At 37.9% G+C, this 19,729-nt stretch overlaps 1 protein-coding gene across 3 annotated transcripts in view; it reads left to right on the top strand.

Moving 5' to 3' along the window:
* The window catches only part of LOC132985078 (alpha-N-acetylgalactosaminidase-like), a 423,896-nt gene that overhangs the window by 147,523 nt on the left and 256,644 nt on the right, over positions 1 to 19,729 (top strand). Inside the window, exon 1 of one of the 3 annotated variants that reach the window (XM_061052235.1) lies at positions 16,707 to 16,710. The exons of the other annotated variants lie outside the window; for them this stretch is intronic. The gene's annotated coding sequence lies outside the window, so the exon portion shown is untranslated. Of the gene's footprint in view, positions 1 to 16,706; positions 16,711 to 19,729 lie in introns of those variants that run through there. 3 annotated transcript variants of the gene reach the window in all.

The raw sequence follows: 19,729 nt of genomic DNA on the forward strand, positions 1-19,729 counted from the left end.
TTGACTTTCTACGTCACTTTGTTGCCCAAAAGATTCTCTTGGCGTTTGATCTGAACAAACCTTTTCAGCTTTTGCCAAGTGCTTGAAAATGTGTGGATTATAGTCATATATAAATAATATAACAAACAGAGCTAACTTTACCTGAACTATATGTAAAGTATCATGAGATTAATTTTGTTGTAATTTTGCTCTATGTACATAATGAATCATTAAATTGATTATACCTGTTGACAAAGAGCTAACATAATACAAGACAAGACCATAAGTAATATACACTGTAATAATTAACATTTATTCAAGCCACTAGATTAGAAACACAAGTAAACAACATGTTTGCATTTCAGTCAGCCTGTTCATGGTTGCACGCCTCCTGTTTGCATTCGTGCGTAAGGGGAGTTGACTCTGATGGGTAGCGATGGTGTCAAGTTGAATCACCTGACACTCACACACCTGACACTCAGCGTCTTATGACTGAATGTGAAATCCAGTTTGTGGTTGGTGGTTTGATATTTGTGCTGTAAGTGGATGCACACAAAATGGGTGCAAATTATATAAAGAGTTAACAGAGTGGATAATATTGTATTTACTGAGACTGAATCAAGACTGTCACATACAACTTTTTAAACTAGGGGCGTACATATTCTGTGTGTCTGTGCAGGATGCTGATGTCTGACAAGAATGTGTGGGGAGATCCGTTGAGGATTACGCAACAAGCATCACATATTTGTGTCACACACAGTTTTCAAAGCAAAAACAGCAGCGGGAATGTGTTTCAGGTATTTTCTGTTGATTACCTAAAAGTTTTAAGAGACAGGAATAACAGGGGCCACCATAACTCATTATGTGACAGCAGTGCAAACTTGTAATACATAATAATGATATAATATAATATAGGACCAAAATGTATCTAACTTTGTCCTACAGGGATTTAGGTGCACATTTGCTGGTAGCATATTCAGTGATTTGCATGTACAAGAACAATCTTGAACCAAACTAATGCATATGTATTTAAATGCATATGCTTACTCCCTAACCATCATTTTGACATTGCAAAATAAAAAATAGTTTAGAGGTAAAATCCAACAATGCATGGTTTTTATATTTTATTCAGGCACATCAAGGCTGTTGTCATTTTTTTTTAATAATTGCAAAGTTTGCATTGATTTTGCATTGATGACCTCTGAGAATTGTTTTTCTTGTGAGTATTATGAATCCATACATACTGTTACGTTCCCCAAGATGGCTAGGGGATGAGGGGACTAACAATGAATTATAAGCCAGAGAAAATAAATAGGAACTAATATAAGCAAAGTTTAAAAGGATTTATTAACAAACTAAACATAAAGTTGCAACACAAACAAGCTTCTTCTATGAAACACGAAACAAAGAGAAGTCAATCAATCTTAAACAAACGTCAGAAAACTAACAAACATTACTAAGAATAAGGCCTCAATCAAAACACTCCTTCCACAGAAGGACCACAGGTTTTCTCGACGTCAAAGACAAGCACACGGGCAGACAAATGACCCACTGGCAGCCTCCTCTCCTGCTCTTTATAGTTTTGCTCCTGATTAGTAATTATCCACAGGAGTGGCTGGTCACTTTGAGGCTGAGGAGCAACACCTGGGGAGCACACACAGGAGAGAGAAAACACAAACACACACAAAACTACGACACGTAACACATGCATATGTGTTTGTTTTTTTTAAGAATCACATGTGACAAGAAAGGTGAGTCATGTGAAGTATATACTGTATGTATATCACCTGACATCATCATGTACCTTTGTCATTGCACAATACTGATGGGAGATTATTGTACTGTATAAGTTCTACAACTCTACAATTCATTAGCAGATGCTTTTATCCAAAGTGACGTACATCAGAGAGTGAGTACAACACAAGCAAGGATCTAGAAAAAAGGAAACAATGTCATTAAGTTAAATGAATTTATTCCGAATGTGTCTTCTTATACCATCAAACAGCACAAGCTAACAAACAAACCTTAAAAACTTTAAAAACTTTAAACTATGTCAGATTAAATCTTGTTTTCAGTGCAGGTCCTCCTTGCACCATATTTGACCTTGTGTTATATCACCTTACCTTGTGACTGGCCTGCTGAATCTCATGACCAAATCTCTTGAAACCACTTGGCCGCGAGACAGTGGGTCTGGCATCCCCAGTCTTCAGACTGTGGTTGGCTGATGCAACATTCCTCACAAGCTGAATCACCTGTCTGAAGCAGGGCAGGTTTAGTAGCATTCATAAAGAAACATTCTGTTCTCTAAGACGCTAAGCCTTAATGTTGAACAAACCAAGAATGTGCAATACAAACTTGTCAAGTGTCTTTTTTATAGAAGTTCATTTTAAAGGTTACGTGATCAGTGTAACTCTGAAGAAGAAGGGACAGGTTCTATTCACAACTGATTAAACAGAGTTTACATTTTCAGAAAATAGTTGTTATTGAAGCACAGTTCTGCAGTCAGCATTTGGTTGCCATTACATTCTTTAAATGCAAGAAAGCTGAAACCTAAACAGGATTGACCAAATTAGCAATACCTTTCCTTCATACCTCTACCTATACTCTGGTAAGCTAGCCAATAGCATACCCAATCACAGAATATGTTCATCATATTAGTAACAAGGAACTTAAATTTAGCTAGCTAGCTCAATACTTTGTTATCATAACAAAGTAGACAATGTTATGTCTAATCGAACAGGGGTTGTTACAGGAGTTTATGCTTGATGAATTAGGTTTTCCAAACAAGACTGTATTTTGCTACGTTGACTAGCTAGTGAGCAAGCTACCTTTAGCAACAACAAAACAATCAGGGTACCTCCTCAAATCGTATACCCAAATCATATTGGGATTTTTTCCCCAATGTTGGTCATGTTCACGTTTGGCTTGACAGGCATCACTATTTGAATTGGACTCTTCGGGGTGCTCAGGGGGGCTCCTAAAGGTCTCTTCATTCAGATTTTCCCTATCACTGTCCTTTAAATATAAATTACCCCACAGGATGTTTGGGTAAGTAACAGAGAAAGAAAAAAGACAATACTTTAATTAAGTCAGGTATTTGTTCACAAACTGTCCAAATGTAGCAATAGTAAACTGTTTCACACCTTTAGGTATCATTTCATTTCTTTTTTTTTTGGGGCAGGCTATTATGCAAATCTCTTTTTTCCTTTCTTGTCTATTTTGATCCATTAACTTTTTTAAATTATTCAGCCCTTTCTCCTCATCTGTTTGGATGAAGCCTTGTGACCTTTTCAGTAATACAGACTTCAGTGGATGATTGACAAGTGTAAGCCCCAGGAATCAGGCATTTACCACACATACACACTCATACAAACACACCTGAATGTTAGTCATGTGTCTCTCAGGACACACAGTGAAGGGCAGTTTAACATATCTTTTCATCTCTGACTTGATACTGATCACAATTCTCCAAGAAAACACAAAGGCAGGAAAAGAGACCATTCATCCTAAATGGTGCTGCCTTACAAAATTGTTTTAAGAATCCTAATTCAGAGGGCAAATCTTCAAGTGTAGCAAAATAATTTATTATTTAAAAGAAAATAATTTGAGATAGCAGGGAGTATTCAAATTAGGATGTACCCTAAACCCATTCAACAAATGAATATGATACAAAACATGTTTTACATTGTTAAATTTAAACAAGGGGCAAAATAAGCAAAGTTTGTGCCAAAAGTATATTCAACCTCAGCTGCAACACTCATAATCCACAATGTGAAACAAAAGTTTGTCTGGAGCCATATCACAAGTGTTAAGGATGAAATTGTGCCTCTTAATTTGCTCCATAATGAAGAAAATGAAGTGGGCTACACATTTTTCACTGTTCATAAAAAAGATGTCCAACCACTGAAAAGTCATGGGACTGGAAAAGTTCAACAAGCTGTTTCTCATCAGACATGAAAAGTGTCTTTATTCATATTGAACACATTTTTGTGGACCTCAATAGATTTCTTGTAAATTCCGAATTTCAAGGGAAAGTGAAGGGATTGGCAGGTGAAGAGATATTCAGTTTTTGGTGATTCTCCTTTCAAAATGAACCGAAGCATAAATCCTATAGGATACAATATATTTAGTTGTATTGTTATTGGGTCTATGTTTGCCATTGTCTGTTTCTCTTCCATGTATTGTGCAGAAGAAACTTTTACTGTGCCCCTTTCTCAGTCAGTCCCATTGAACCAGCTGTGAAATTCCAGTCTTTCCAGGAACAATGGGAAGCGTTGACTTCAGAAGAGCGAATCGAGCGATGCCTCCCAGATAAGGAAGTCTGCAGGAGCCATGGAGAGCTCACAGACGTACAGCAGCACTATTTACAGACATGCTTTGTTTCTGTCCTTTGTCTCTCCAGCAGCTCACAGCATGCCAATCATTTCCCCTTTGCCTGCCCTGAACTCATAATGTGAAATCACAGTATGTATTCACTCTATACCATGTAAGGTAATCTGATGTGTTATGGCAAATATGGTGTTAAAATACTTGTCATATGTCATAGCATCTTCGGAGCAGCAATTGAATGTCACTTTTTGCTTGAAAAACAAGATGGCAATAACAAAAATGCCAAAGGCTTCAAAATTGCTCTCCACACACTTTTAACACACTCTTAATGTTACAATGCAAAGATTTAATACAACATGAAATCCATTGAGGTACAGAAAAAATCCTACACCTTAACCTAGTTTGAAGGGAAAGATATTCCATATGCAGTGGCATTATCCCATTGGTTTGTCATCATAAATCTACAGCTAAAAAAAACCAATCCCATTTTCTAAATCCATACAACACTTTTATTAGGCCTATACAAAAGTTAATTCCAACCAAATAATCTGAATGGACAAAATAAATTGTTCATTAACACGACAGCAGACAACGTTTGTCTTCAATGGTTGTACTGGGTAAGTTCACAATTAAAAATAGTTTGCTGAAAGCTCAATTCACACAGATAAACATGAACTACTTCACATTCACAATTCACCATTTAACATTTTCAACTAAATTCCCAGTCCAAAAATTAACTAGTTCAAGGCTTTTCTGCTTCCACCTTTTTGTATTTGCTCGCAAGTTCAACCCAAAGTAAGGCCATAAACTACTATTAAAATGTTTTTGACAAGTATCATAAGAGCCAGTTCAAGGAAAGGGTGAAGAGGCAAGCCTCAGTGACGTCAACCATTGCTTTCTGGTTTCTGTTAGGTGGTTGAACTAAATCACTTGGTGGACTACTATTTGCCACTTGTATTACTACCCCTATATATTGTATAAAAGCCATTTTATATATTGCTTCAATAAAACTGACTGTAGTAGGTCTTGAAACTCAATAAAGATTGTTGTTTTTTAAATTTTAACAGTTCCATTGTTCCATTGCATCACCGGTGAGGTCATCATGTTTGACATCACAAAGGAATAAAAGGCACATTTAGAATGTATCATTCTCTTAAACCTCTGCTTCAACACTCAGATTTGAACTAGAAGTCACTACAGCCACAGCACATTTCCAAAGATCCAACACATCTTTAATACTTGTCGATTATCAACAACCACAAGTTTCACTTCTGATCAACAGATCGGCTTCCTTGTCTTTTCAGTTGTTCACTTTGCAAAGCTAGCTTATTTGTGTCCTCAGTCAAGATGTACGGCCGAGGAGACGCACCCATCCCAGGACAACATCAGACCTTCATCGTCAGGCTGCCAGAATTTGTTATCCGTGAGCCAATTACCTTGATTGTCCTCCGGAGAATAAATTTGGCAGACAGTTACAGGAATATCAACCAAAATGTAGCAGATGTTGGTGCAAGCGCAGAGGATGATTTCAAAATAAGCCATCAAAGTGATCAAGAAGACCTGGTGTCTGAGGATAATGAAGTAAGCAGTTGTAGCAGTTACAGGTGGTGGGACGAGTTCATGGACACTGACTGTGATAGCTGCAGTAATAGCGATATCAGCAGCATCACATACGAAACTGAAGTCAGCTATGAAGACGATTCTTTCCAAGAAGAAGAAGAGACGGACCAACTTCCAGGAGTTTCAAGGAAGAGAAAAAGGGATGAAGAAGATATTGTCGAAGAAGACATACTTCCAGGAGTTTCAAGGAAGAGAAAAAGAGACGAAGAAGATATTGTGAAAGAAGACAATGTCCCACTTCTTGCTGTAACCAAAAAACAAGAAAAGGAGGAGGAAAATGAAGAAAATGAGAAAAATATTGACAATGACCCAATTAATAGAGAAACCAAGAAGACGAGGGGAAGGGGTGAAGAAGAAGATGATGGTAGAGTTCGAAGAAGCTTAAGAAAATGCAGACGGTAATCAAGAATCATAACAGAACTTTTCTCTCTCATCTTACCCATCCTCAGAATATTTCTTAGCCCCCAAATGATCACCCACCCCCAAATTGTTTTTAAATGTGAAGAGAATCAATCACTGATATCACCAAAAGAATCTGACCAGCAACCCACTCCAGACACCCACCAGATGATCTTCCTGGGGGATCCCTCTATAGGCTCTCCCAGAATCTCTCCTTAAGGGAGTTCCTTGTTTTCAATCAGTATCTTGTGTTTGTCTATCTAATTGATATATATATATATATATATATATATATATATATATATATAGATATAAGTCTAGATTATATTATTTGTTATATTATTTATAAAGACCTATAACATTATTCCATTATGAGTACTAAGCAACATTAAGAAAAGTACAAAGTGCCGTTTAACAGGCAGAAACCTTGAGCAGAACCAGACTCATGTTGAACAGCCGTCTGCCGATAAGATGATCTCTTTATGTTGTTACTATGCATTAGGGCTGGAAATCTGAATTTTTTGCTGCTCCATTTGGCATTCTTCTGAGTTAAAGAGCTAGCCTTAGCACTTAGTAGGGAGTGACTGATCTGCCCAAAAATATTTGGAAGTTATGAATCTTTTTTAAATCTCAGAAGTTAAGAATCTTGATTTTTACATAAATCGATTTTTTCCCCACCTCATCTATGCGTGCATTACAATATCAGATGAGACTTGTCGTTAAATACTGCTGACATGTGATTTTGAGAAAAGAGTTCTGAAAAAAAATAATTATATTGACAAATAAAAGTTCATTTCTAAAATAATCTTTGAATCATGTGAAATCATACAGAAGGCATAAACTATGTGTCCTTGTCTGAGTATTTTTTTTAATAGATTACACCAATAACACGAGGCAGGATGAATGCGAGTGAGCCTGTCTGATGTACAGGCGGCTACGTCCACTTCTATATACAGTCTTTGACACATATACACACACACACACACACACGCATTCTCTCTTTTCTTCGCTTGCCTGAGGTTCAGTGTGTCCTTTATTGTCCACTTCCTGCAGCTGCTACCTAGCTGGCGCCATACCAATGACTAACCACCGACCCCCTGTCACCAAAGTAACACTATAAGTGGAGCAAAAGCAGCGGCACAATGAGATAAATTGTTGATAGGAAACATAGGGACATTCCTTTGTTCAAAAGTTGCAGAAATTGCTGAGTGATTTTGCAACACTGCAGGCGCTTCAGCCTTAAAAGGTGTGATATCGTGGCATGCGATGAACTGTTGTGAGGATTTTCTTTTGTTAACAGATATGAAAAGACATAAAAGCGAACAGGTTACTTACTGATGGTATTAGCCTGTCTTACAATTAGGCTATACAAGATTGCAGGAGAGATTCAAACACTTTCTGGGTTGGTTTTTATTCATTGTGAAATATCAATCATGAGTCAGTGTGTCCAAGTTAGCCGTGAGGCAAGAATTTCAATTTCATCCTGAGTGCAATGGACAAGATGAAGACAGAGAGGGGGAACCAGTTCAAAGGGAAATCCTGATAGATTCTGAGAAAAGATACGGACAGCAAGATGAATGAAATACAGGCAGAGTGCTGGAGGGGTGAGTAGATGTGAGAGTGGAAAAAAAGGAGAAATATAAAGAGCAGCGAGAGATGAAGGGGGAGGATAGATAGAGAGATCTGACAGGGGGGACAGCTCTCTTTCATAAAGAGCATTGGATATGAGGCTCAGTCTGTCTCCCCAGGGAATGTGGCCTGGTTTCTCTTTTCCCAACACTCACACATAGACACACACACACACACACACACACACACACACTACTAACATGTACAGTAAGTTATCGGCAGAACCTAACGTTATATGCAAATGAAAGCACACAAAAAACTACTGCTGAACTGCTGAGTATCTATAATTTACAATAATCCCAACATAAAGCTAATCTCAAAAGGGTGAAATGTATTTCTCTGATTTCATTTCATATTTATTTTTTGTTACATATGGATTAAATAAAACTTTGATGCGAACATCAGAGAGAAAACCACAAAGCATCAACATGTCAGCCTTTGCTGCCAGTTTGATAGGACTCCTTCACCAACAGTGAAGACATCAATGCATCATAGGAACTTGTTTCACCAACTATTTATTTTAAAAATGATTAGTATTGTTTTAAAATACCTTGAAAATAATTAAGTTGGGTTGTACCTTTGTAAACACAGGGATCTCACTGTTTCACAAGGTAAGGGGAGGGTTAAGGGTCAGGTAACTTTATTTGTTACTTCAGGTAGATTTGGTTAACAGGAATTGAGTCATGAGTCATTTATCAAAACATGATAAAGTGACTCAGTGCACAATATTAAGAGAATAACACTTTAACAAAATAAAACAACCCGTCAGTAGGAACAAGGCAAACATGAAATGATCCATCGGTAAAACAGGATAAAGAAAGACAAGATCAAATGTGCAGAGATCAATGAATAGTCAATAAATAGTACTGAATTTAACTCCCACAGTACCGTTTTGTTGTGTGATTCATCTCACTGAAGGCTGCTGGGAAAAGGCTATTTTGGATAGCTTGGTTTAACAGGATGCTAGGCCTTCTTTATTCCTACGTCCAGACAGGAGAAGCTGTTGTTCAAGCTGTAATGTAACTGCCAAATAAAGGCTAACTTTTATTGAATAATTGACATTTGGAGAGATCTGTTGTCGTGATCTTTGTTCCTATTCACTCAACATTCATAGTATCTAGGTTTCATGTAAGTTAACTGACAAGTGTCGGCCCAGTTAGCTCTGTAGCAATTGCACTTAGCATAGCACTACTATACGCTATAAAGGGGTCAAAATCTTAGCAACCTGCCATTCGTTTTTTTACTTGGGTAACTGCAACATAGGGTTGTTACCACTATCACTATTTACTGTGTAATGTGTCATAAGCTATACTTAACAAGAAACTTAAGCCAAGTTGCTTATAAGCCTTGTTGCAACCAGTCATGAAGAATAAGTCTTCAGATGGGCCTTCTATATCGCTCTTATTACACCTATGCATCACTCTCATTGCTACTATCTCACAACTATTAAAGGTTATTAGCAATTACATAGAAAGCTATGAATTTATAAAAAGTTTAAGGAAAAGTGGCTACACATTGGGATAGCACAAGAAACATTTCTGGAATGCGCCCAACATGTCAGACTGAGAAATATGTAGCAGTGTTAAAAATTCCAGAGACAGAGTTTCCTCTAGCACCAACGGCTTATCACGTAGCAAGCTAACCTGTCAGTGTTAGATGCATTGAGGTGAATTTGTAGCCCAGTCACCCAGATGCTGACTGTGATATGTTATCAGTTATACTCTCCACTGTCTGGACAGATGGGTGAGGTTTTTTTCTTTTTACTGCTATGTCCTGTCCTTTAAATTCCTGTCAGGCTAATAGTCAGATGAGAAGGAAAATTTTCACTGCCAGTGCATCAGGGATTGACTGGATGTATCTGTTATTGTGAACAAGGTATTGTTAAGTGCTTCCATCTTCATTATACATTACCAAAATAATTGTATTTCAAACAAAACACATACAAGCATGGGTAGATTTGATACATAGGGTTAGGTAGAACAGATAAGCAATGTCATCCACTTCTGGATTGAAAAATTAGGAAAATAAGTTCCGAAGATAAACACAGTTTATCGTACAGGGAGATAGCAGGAGAAGACAGAACGAGCTGAGCTGTAGCCCCCAGTGAGGAACACTTCATCTTTTACTGCTTCTTTATTCTCTTTCATCTTTCAAGCTTGCTGTTTCAATCTTTCTGTTTCAAATGCATTTGTTAAATATGCGCTTAGTTTTTTTTTTTTTTTTTAGGCTCTTATATTACATTCACTCCCACATCAAACACTCACCTACACATCTTCACCTCCGGTACTGTATTCTACTTCAAAGCACACAAACATGCCCAAAATCAAATGTAACACCTTCATCATACATTTATGTGTATTTTCAGACTTCAGCTACAGTAAACCCATACAGGTTAGGAAAATACAAACTAAAAAAATACAGGACTCAGCCTCAAAATATTCTGTATTTTTTGTGTGTATAGAAGTCATATCTGGTCTCAAGAAGTTATGGGGAAATGTCAAAACATTTATATTCTGTGTTCTCAGCCAAAGATGTCAAGGAGAAAACAAGAACCTAATACATGATACATAAATTAAAATAAAACTGTTTTTTTTGTAGGCATTATTTAACGTGGCCCCGCTGTTTGCCCCGTTTCTTTAGCTTGTCAGATTAAAATTGTGTATCCAGTTTGAATTATGGACACATTTTCCTTCCATGGTTATGAACATATGTCCTGCATTAATCCTGCCCACGCCTCATAAAAACATTGTTTTTTTTTTATTATAACTAGGCTATTAATATTTCTGCCAACTTTTCCCTTGTGATACAAAAATAGAACATTGGCATGCAGGGAAATACTATCTTAGGCATAAGCACATGCCTCTCTTTGGATACACTATAGTGTAGTATATAATAGACAGGCATTGGCTGAGGACTTTCTGTTTTTGTTTCCCTGACTCTTTCTTATTCACCTCACTTGCTTCCGTTTCTGGTGGAAAGTGCTTTTCCTCCTCAAGTTTTATTCGCTCTCCTTTGAAGTGTGTACAAAGATAACAGTTTTGCTTCTGGGTAAGAGGCAAAAACAGAGATGTCACAGAACATTTGGTTGGAAAATTTCACAGAGCTGTACTCGTCACGGGGTTCAGCAGCCTGATACACATACTTACAGAAGCACTGATTTACACCTTACACACACATACACACAAGAGCAAGACAGCACATATACGTACACACACATGCACACACAAGCTGAATTGATCGACTACAGCGCTGCTTTGAAATGGAAATGTTTCCACTATGTTTGAGGGAATACAGAGCAGAGGAGGAAAAACATTCTCCCCTGACAACAAAAACAAAAACTCTCTTAAGACACAATGTGACTTTGTAAGATTTTCAAAATTTGTTTGTCTCTTAAGACTTGTAATGAATCATTCAGATCTTTTGTGACATCACTTCATCATCAATTTGCATGAAAAGCATGTAGACAATAGTAGACCTGGAAGAAGCATTAATTCAGACGCCAATAGTAGTATACTAAAACTTTGAAGGCATTATGAGTGGGTACCATTTGGTATTTTAACACCAAGGCAATAGAAAGAAAAGGCAATAAAGTGGAGAGTGATGGATCAGTTGAATAATGCAGTGACAATTTTGAAAAGAACAATCTGGTGGAGTTAATCCAGAATCCAGTCTGGTAAAATTGAAACACTGCTCAAAACAATAAGAACGTTTATGTAAACTTGTTATTCACAATTACTGCACTCATCAAAGTTAAAATACAATATATTGTGATGGATTGTTAGAGAAACGGCTTACAGCTGACGACAACGAACTGTTAGGAGGACCATGAAACCACACGGATGAAATGTCTTCACAGACCGTTCCACTAAGAAGTTTAATACCAACATTTGTAAATGTTTTAAGGTTATGTTAAACTACATTGTGTTTCTGGTATTCAAGAAGTCAGTGCCTGCTACGAGTATGAAACATGATTTGAGCTGGAAAGAAATGCTTAAACACCAATCCACCAACCTAATTTCCATACCTTTGATAAATACTGCACTGAACATCTTCCAACATCCCAATATACATTATGCACTGACTGACTGGGAACATTGCCGGTGAACTTTGACTGAACTTTAGAGGTTGTGGTTTGAATGCACTTGTTTTGAATGCTGGTGATATAAAGTGTATTTTACAGTGATTTTTAGAGAGGTTATCACTTTTGTATTGACTGGAAGTGGCAGCAAACACACTTTGATTTACAACCCTGTCAACAATAAAACAAAATAATGTCATGTTTATTTGTTTACAGAGGAGTCCAATCTTTCACTTTTATAAATATGGAACATTCATATTTCAGGGCAAAACTATATAAAACAGCTTAAGCTTATGGAATGTTTATTAAATAGATTCAAAAATTGTGTTTCATTGAACAATACACTCTCATATGTTAAGTATCAGTAGCACCCTAATTCTTAGGACATTTCGCATGCCTATGCATTCGATGCTTTTCTCGTGTCACAGTTGCATTGTAGAAGTTTTGGACATTGAGAGAAGGATGAAGCCATAATGTGATTTTTGTTTTCTGAAACCCACCGGTTGCAAGTCCTGGGCATGCCTAAAGGGGTTTCATAGCGAATATCAACATTTGAAGATTGGATTACGCAGCACTCTATTATTCTTTGGGGACAAAAAATGTTGTTATATGCAAAAAAATATATATTCATGATTTAAAACTTAAAATTCTGCCATGAATGACATTTATAGGTGATGTTTTTCCATAGTGTAATCAACATGAAATATAGATATTTAAACCCTTCACTAACAGGCTACTTTAATACCATCGTCATTAATTTGTTAATTTTACGATATTTGCTCACATTATGATTATTAAATCCCTTTAAGATTATCAATGTACGAGAATATAGCTCAATTTGTAGGATTGAATCCAGAAAACAAAACGGTGTTCGAAGCAACACTGACTCCCCTGATTACATTCGGGGTTGTTCGACTCTTAAAAATCTTACAAGAAGGAATATTTACATGTCATAATGCAGCAACTTTTCTATTTTCACAGCTTGAAGCAAACACTAAGGGTAACATTGCATTTTTCTTCACTGCTGCGTATTAATGTTCATTGGTGACCATCTCTCTCGTCTCCTTCCCTGGATTTCTGTCCCACACTCACCTAAATTGACTGCACACACACACACACACACACACACACACACACAAGCATGGTCATAAATCCTTGCTCCAACTTCATTGGCTGAGACTGCACAGCCAAGAACCAATGAGAGCAAGGGACAGGCCTGTGGTCTGCTGGCCTGGTGAAACTACTCAGTGACTGAATCATCTTGGTATGCCAATTCATGTGCACCACATCACACACACACAGATATGCCCACACACACACACACACACACGCACACACACACACACACACACACACACACACACACACACACACACACACACACACACACACACACACACACACACACACACACACACACACACACACACACACACACACACACACACACACACAGTCACAGGGCAGATGAGGAGAAGAGGAACATGTCTTGAATACAGACGAGCAAATCTGTCTTGTATCTGTCTCATTGGGAAAGAGAAGCTGAAAAAGTGATGCAGGAAATGTGACATCAGTATTATCACTACGGATTGCTTGATGCTGTGCTTGTGTGTGTGTCTAGTCAGCTGGACCTCCTCCTGTTCTCCTCCTCTCATCACCCATTACGCCCATCATCACTGACATGCCATAAAGTTTGTCAAAAGCTCATTTTTGTAGTTTATTTTCATACATCTTAACCTTCCTGCTCTTCTGTACCCTGATATCATTCCCATTCTCTGAACCCCTCTTCTCTCATTTTCTTACCTCCTCTTTTCCTTTCCTCATTTCCTCACCCTCATTTTCCTTCCTGGTCTTGTTGCTTCCGTCTGATTGGAGTAATTGGTTTCTCTTGGCTGGATTTTTCGTTGGAAGGATCCACAGTGTGCTCACTTTACAAGCCTCCATGTTCAGGCTTAGATCTGTGACAGATGCAGAGATAGACAAAGAAAATGATGAAAAATGAATGAATAAAGCTGCTAAAAAAAAGAGTGATAGAGGAGAGAACAAGCTCAAAAAAGAGAAATATTTCTCTTTTTTATCATCCGTCTTTATATGAGTTCAAAAAACTTCTGATTGGATCATCAAGATATCACGTGTACTTTGGAAGATGTGAATGAAAGGATGGAAAGAGGTGTCAGTGAATGCCTCACACCACTTTGGTGAGCATGCTCTGTCTCTCTGTCAGTGATTATTAACATCACACTTTTTTTTGACAAAAAGCTACCATGCCAAGGGCGGAAGTTACGCTGGCATTACATCACTTTCGTCATGGTTGCATCATGGGAGCGATCGGATTATGTGCAGAGATGGGATGAGAGTTCCTCATGTCAGAGGTGGTTGTGGTATATGTACAGGAATATCACAGAAAACAGATATAACACTCATAACATAATATAACAGAATTCACACATCTTAGAAAACATTTTCTCCTCAATTTTATTAATCCTTGCTTGTGTTTGTCAACACTTTTTTAAATAAAGACCCAATTATTAAGGGTTTTAAGCTGCAGCAAATGGAATCATGAGTCATTTGTACAGTGATACACATTTATTTCCACAATATCCAATTTTCTCATGTTTTATTTACGATTTACAGGCCAATAGAATCAAATCTTTCATATCTTCACTAAATCAAAGTCTGCCTTTATTGACGTTTACATTTTGTCATCACCTTTTTACACATCATTTATTATGTCAGTGATGGCCTCCCCTATTCTCACACTGGGTTCTCAAATTTGCTATCTAAGAAGAATTTCAAGGGTATAGTGCATGAAATCAACTTTAGCTGATACCCTTACTGATTACTCTCACACAGCTGTATCAGAACCAAATTGACCTGCTGCTGATGCAAGTCAAACTTTTTGTAGTTTGCTTTTTAACATGAATAAATGCATTCAACAAAACAGATGTTGGCTCCTACAGTAATGTGAAGCCGTTACAGAAAAAAGAGAAAACACCATAAAGTTGTTATAGGTTTAGCTGTAAACCGGCTTGCCCCTTGACTGTCAGTCTGTCAGGGAAACGGGAAAGTGGGACACAGGTGTGGACCCAGGGTTGTCTTAAAGTTATCCAAGAAGGATAACCACAAAAATCTCAAGCGATAGATTGGAGGGGGGTGGGGGGGGGGGTGGTATAGAGCCAAAACACCCTTCTAACTAATGCACTGAAAATCATTAACTAAACCACTGCTGCCAAGCAGCTGACTCAAGACTAAATTGTCCGGGAGACCCAGAAACAATTCACGAAAGTAAAGGCTGCCAGGGAGGCCTTAAAACTCAACACAAAAGGCTGGTATATAATAACTACCCAGCACCCCAAATTATTTTAGCAATAGGCACAAATACACAGAAAGTTATTTGTTTGTGTTTATGAACACACAGACAACAAGAGACAACACAGGGAGAACCTCTCATACCTCTGAAGGTGATGAGTCAGCACAGATCACTGAATTCCAGGAGTATAAATAAGCTTCCCACACCTGGCTTTAATCAAGGCCAATGAGCCACAAACACACCTGACTCTGCACTTAGGTGATTCAGTCACCAACCCCAGTGAGAAGCCAGAGAGTGTGTCCTTACACTTGACCATTGAACTTCCAACAGAGTAGCTCTGCTCAAGGAATAATGCAGCTACACTACTGAATTATTATCATTTTTTGTCAAAGCTCAAAGTGAAAAACACATTTAATGAACTGACCCAGATACAGCCAAAGAATGCATTTGATACTGTCAAAATGATGGAATTTTTCAATAGATGTACAAACAATCAATTCACATATAACGACCAACTGAGAGCAAAAAGAAGACGAAAGTGATACAATCCCTGAGTGTAAGTATAAACAACAGTCCCCATTCCAGAAACGTCTCCTGATGTTAGCACTGGAGTTAAGCACTGCCTTATAGTAGCACAGTGTCAAGACCATGTGTGCCTAGTCTTCAGAACATTGCTGGTGTCCAGGTTTTCAGAAATTCCTTTTTAATTGCGTAGTAAGTTTTTTTACAGACTCAAAAAGCCAAGGGGTAACACATTTCAACCAAGGTTTTTCCACAACATGTAAACCCCAAATGTGTTCTTTCGATGCTACTAATTGATCTCTCTTTAACTCAGCAAATTAATAACTGTTTAACAAAACATTACACACCCGCCCTCGTGTCTCTGGCTAAGAGTCAGTGTGGTACTATTTGTTTGGATGAAGAAGCCTGTGTTCAAGCCAGGTGCCAAAATGGGACAGATGCTATTTTGAAAAATCCTTCACAGGGTTTCATTTATCCTCCTCATGTGCCAGATGGGTAAGGTTTGCTTCGCAGGACAACACAATGAGTCATAAAGTATAGACAATCACAGGAAAGTATCTGAGAGTCGATTTATTAAACCTTTCTTTTTCCTGGCACTCAGAGGAGATGGAAGATTGAAGTATTTTAAGTGGAGCGCAGTCCAGGTTTGAGTGGTCGGCTTCCAATTTAGAACAACACCTCTATTCTCTTTTATCTAATCTCTGTGTAGGCAGCAACTTTTCTGCTTGAAAATTCACTTTTGTTACTCGGGCTCTCCATATATATTTCTGCTATGATATCAGCTGCTTCTTGTGGAAAGGATTAGATACTGTAACACACACAAACAGACACACACTGCTTTTTAGATAGTGTAGGTGTTCTTTGAAATACTGCCACTCTCCTCTGCTTGATACAAATCAGCCATTACGTAAAGATGCTGACTCCCTCACCGTGCGAGAAGAGAGATGTGCAGTGCTGACTGGAGGACTGAAATGTCAAGTACTGTGAGAAGAACAGTTTCATCAGATACTGCAGAGCTGCAGTCCCTGTCCTGCCCGCCCAGATGACTTCTGATACACATCAAACCTGTGTCAAATAAGAATCAGTGTCTTCTTTATCCTGCGTGGAGAACTAGCTGGGTGGTATTTGATGCATGTATACCTTTCAAACAGTAAAGTTATAAAGAACTATTCTCAGTTTACTTTGATTTAAATTTGATCTAACAGAGTCCAAACAGAGATGGAAAGAGGGAAAGCCATCAGCACATTTCTCCTTCCATTCTGTCAGTCACAAATGTGAAGAAGAAAACCAAATTAACACAATGGCCCGAAGCAAACAATAAATACCTTCTTTTTTTTTTTAAAGGAACGCTTACATGCTAACCCGTCTGGTGTTATGTGAGGTGTTTGTCACAAAAGACAGAGAGGTGCTACATGCAAAAAAAAATTGAAGGTACTTTTCTCTTTTTTAACCTTTATAACCTTGTTCTCAAAGTTATAATGCTTTGCATGTATTCTCAACCCCCTCAAACCTGTCTTTGTTTGGCATGACACGACTGAAAATTAAACAGGATTTTATCTGTGTTCAATGTGTTAGAACAACAAAAAATAAACCACAATTCTAAAGTAAGAAGACAATATTATGTGCCTTCACAAAGGTGACAACAAGTAAAATGCCTACGTTGTGTAAAATTTGTCAAAGTCAAAGTGCCGAATATTACATGCAAGGCACTACTCACTGTCTTAAAAAAAAAAACTGGTCATATAATCAGTGTATTGAATGCACTTCCATCCTGTCTTTGTAAAATAGTTCAGAACTAATACTTGACACCAAACTTAAGAGTTAAATTACAGATAGATGAATTAAGAAGACATCAAGTTTACAAAGTTACAAAAACAACCTGGAGACTGGAAATCACAGTTGTTATAGTGTGCATAGGAATGGTTATGTAAGCACTGACCATCAGTCACACTTTGTCACAGAAGGCTGCAAATTAAGTTGGAAATGTCATCATGCATCTGATCATGATTTTTGTGCAATGCTTGGGGAGTTTAGTGTCAGCAGCAATCAGAAGTCCAAATTGAAACTGTGTGCAACCGAAATACAAACTTTGCACTGTGTCATGTAAGTTGATAATCTGATATAGATCTTTACATTGCAAACTGATGTCAAGGTTTACTTCTGGCACACTTGTTCACAAATGTATTTCCCTGAAAGCCCCCTCCCATTGTCCTCTGCCAATGTTTTACAATAGTCATCCTCAAAGAATAGCATGCAGCTAAATGGTTTCCCCCCTGGTGCCTATGAGTCTACTGTCCACTCAGTGCAGTTCAGGGGTGTGTCGAACAGGGATGGAGTCGTCTACAGGAGGACAGGAACAGACACTGGAACAGTTCAAACAATGGCTTTGGCCTGCCTTTGCTATTTAAAGAGGCTTCCTCCACCTTTAGCCTCACCCCAAACTTCACCCGACCTCCCCTGCTTAGTCCAGCTCCGTCTCTCTGGTCCCGTGCTAACAGGAGTATAAACTAAACCACTGCATGAGTCATTCAGTGTATGACTTTGATGCTGTTGCTGGCTCCATGATCTGCCGCCATCTAAACAATCAGAGTGTTCTCATTTCCGATATTTTGCAAAAACTGACACTTTGTCAAGGCCCTCTCCCTCCTAGAGATGCAGTGTGTGCATTTGATGAATTGGGCTTTCTATAACTATATACTGTACATTTACTGCAATTTACATAGCACAGAATGGTTGCTTTTTGTGATTTAGCAGAAATTCCAAAATGGACCGGTAAAACCATGTAGGACTTTACCTCAGGAAAGGGGGTTGGAATCACCCTCAAACCAAAGTCTTTGTGGAGGTATTAATTTAACCCACATTATTTTTTATTTCATTTTATCAGTTTAATTGTCAGGGACAATACATGTACTGTAAGATTTTTTTTCCTCATATATATAGTCCACTACACAGCTCCTAAATTGCACCTTTTGTACATTTTGTGTTTTTTTATTTTATATATTATATGTTTTACATTTTTAAATTCTATTTTATATATTGTAATAGCTTCTTATACTGTATTATTTAAGTTGTTGCTAGTTCTGCTTTATTTCCTTGTTTATTGTTTAGCACCAATACTGTGATCCAACACTTGAAATCTGCAGCACACACCAACTGTAACAGCGCCCTCAGCACAGGAAGCCCAGCCTTCCGATGACAGGAAGCAGCCCTCGCCATGGAGACAGCAGTCTGAGTGGGTGTCCTGCAGGTCACACACATACACACGCAATCTGATGCCATCTATGGAAGAGGTAAGGACTTAAAAATCTGGGGGGTCAGAAAGAACTGATGCACAAATCTCTTCCCTGTTTATACAGACCATCACCTTTAACCAGTGCAGAGCACACACACACACTTTCACTCGACCCTGTGGTCACCACAGCTCTTTAAATAGATAAGAAGAACAAAGCCTCTGTCAGTCCATAAGGAGAGAATCTCTACTCCTTCCTGTCTTTTGATCTCTTCTCTACTTAATCCCATTTTATTTTTGTACTTTCTAAAGGGACTCGGGCAGCAGCAGCATGCAGAACAGGATTAGTTTAAACAGGTACCCAACTGCAACTGTGCAGTGTATGATTCAAAAGAATTAATTTTATGTCATTTTATCCAATGTCACACTATACTGAACCCTTACAACAATATTACAGTATAACATAAAGTGCATAATGCCATTTTTTAATAGTGAACAACACAATAACATACTCTACTATAGTAAACCAAACAAAATAATAGTAAACCCTAACATACTGCAGTGCAGCATAAATACCATGAACTAATAGACTTTAACTATTTAAACATACCGAAGCATATACCGGTACCTAAGA

This window comes from Labrus mixtus, chromosome 12, assembly GCF_963584025.1.
Source record: "Labrus mixtus chromosome 12, fLabMix1.1, whole genome shotgun sequence".
Lineage (NCBI taxonomy): Eukaryota > Metazoa > Chordata > Actinopteri > Labriformes > Labridae > Labrus > Labrus mixtus.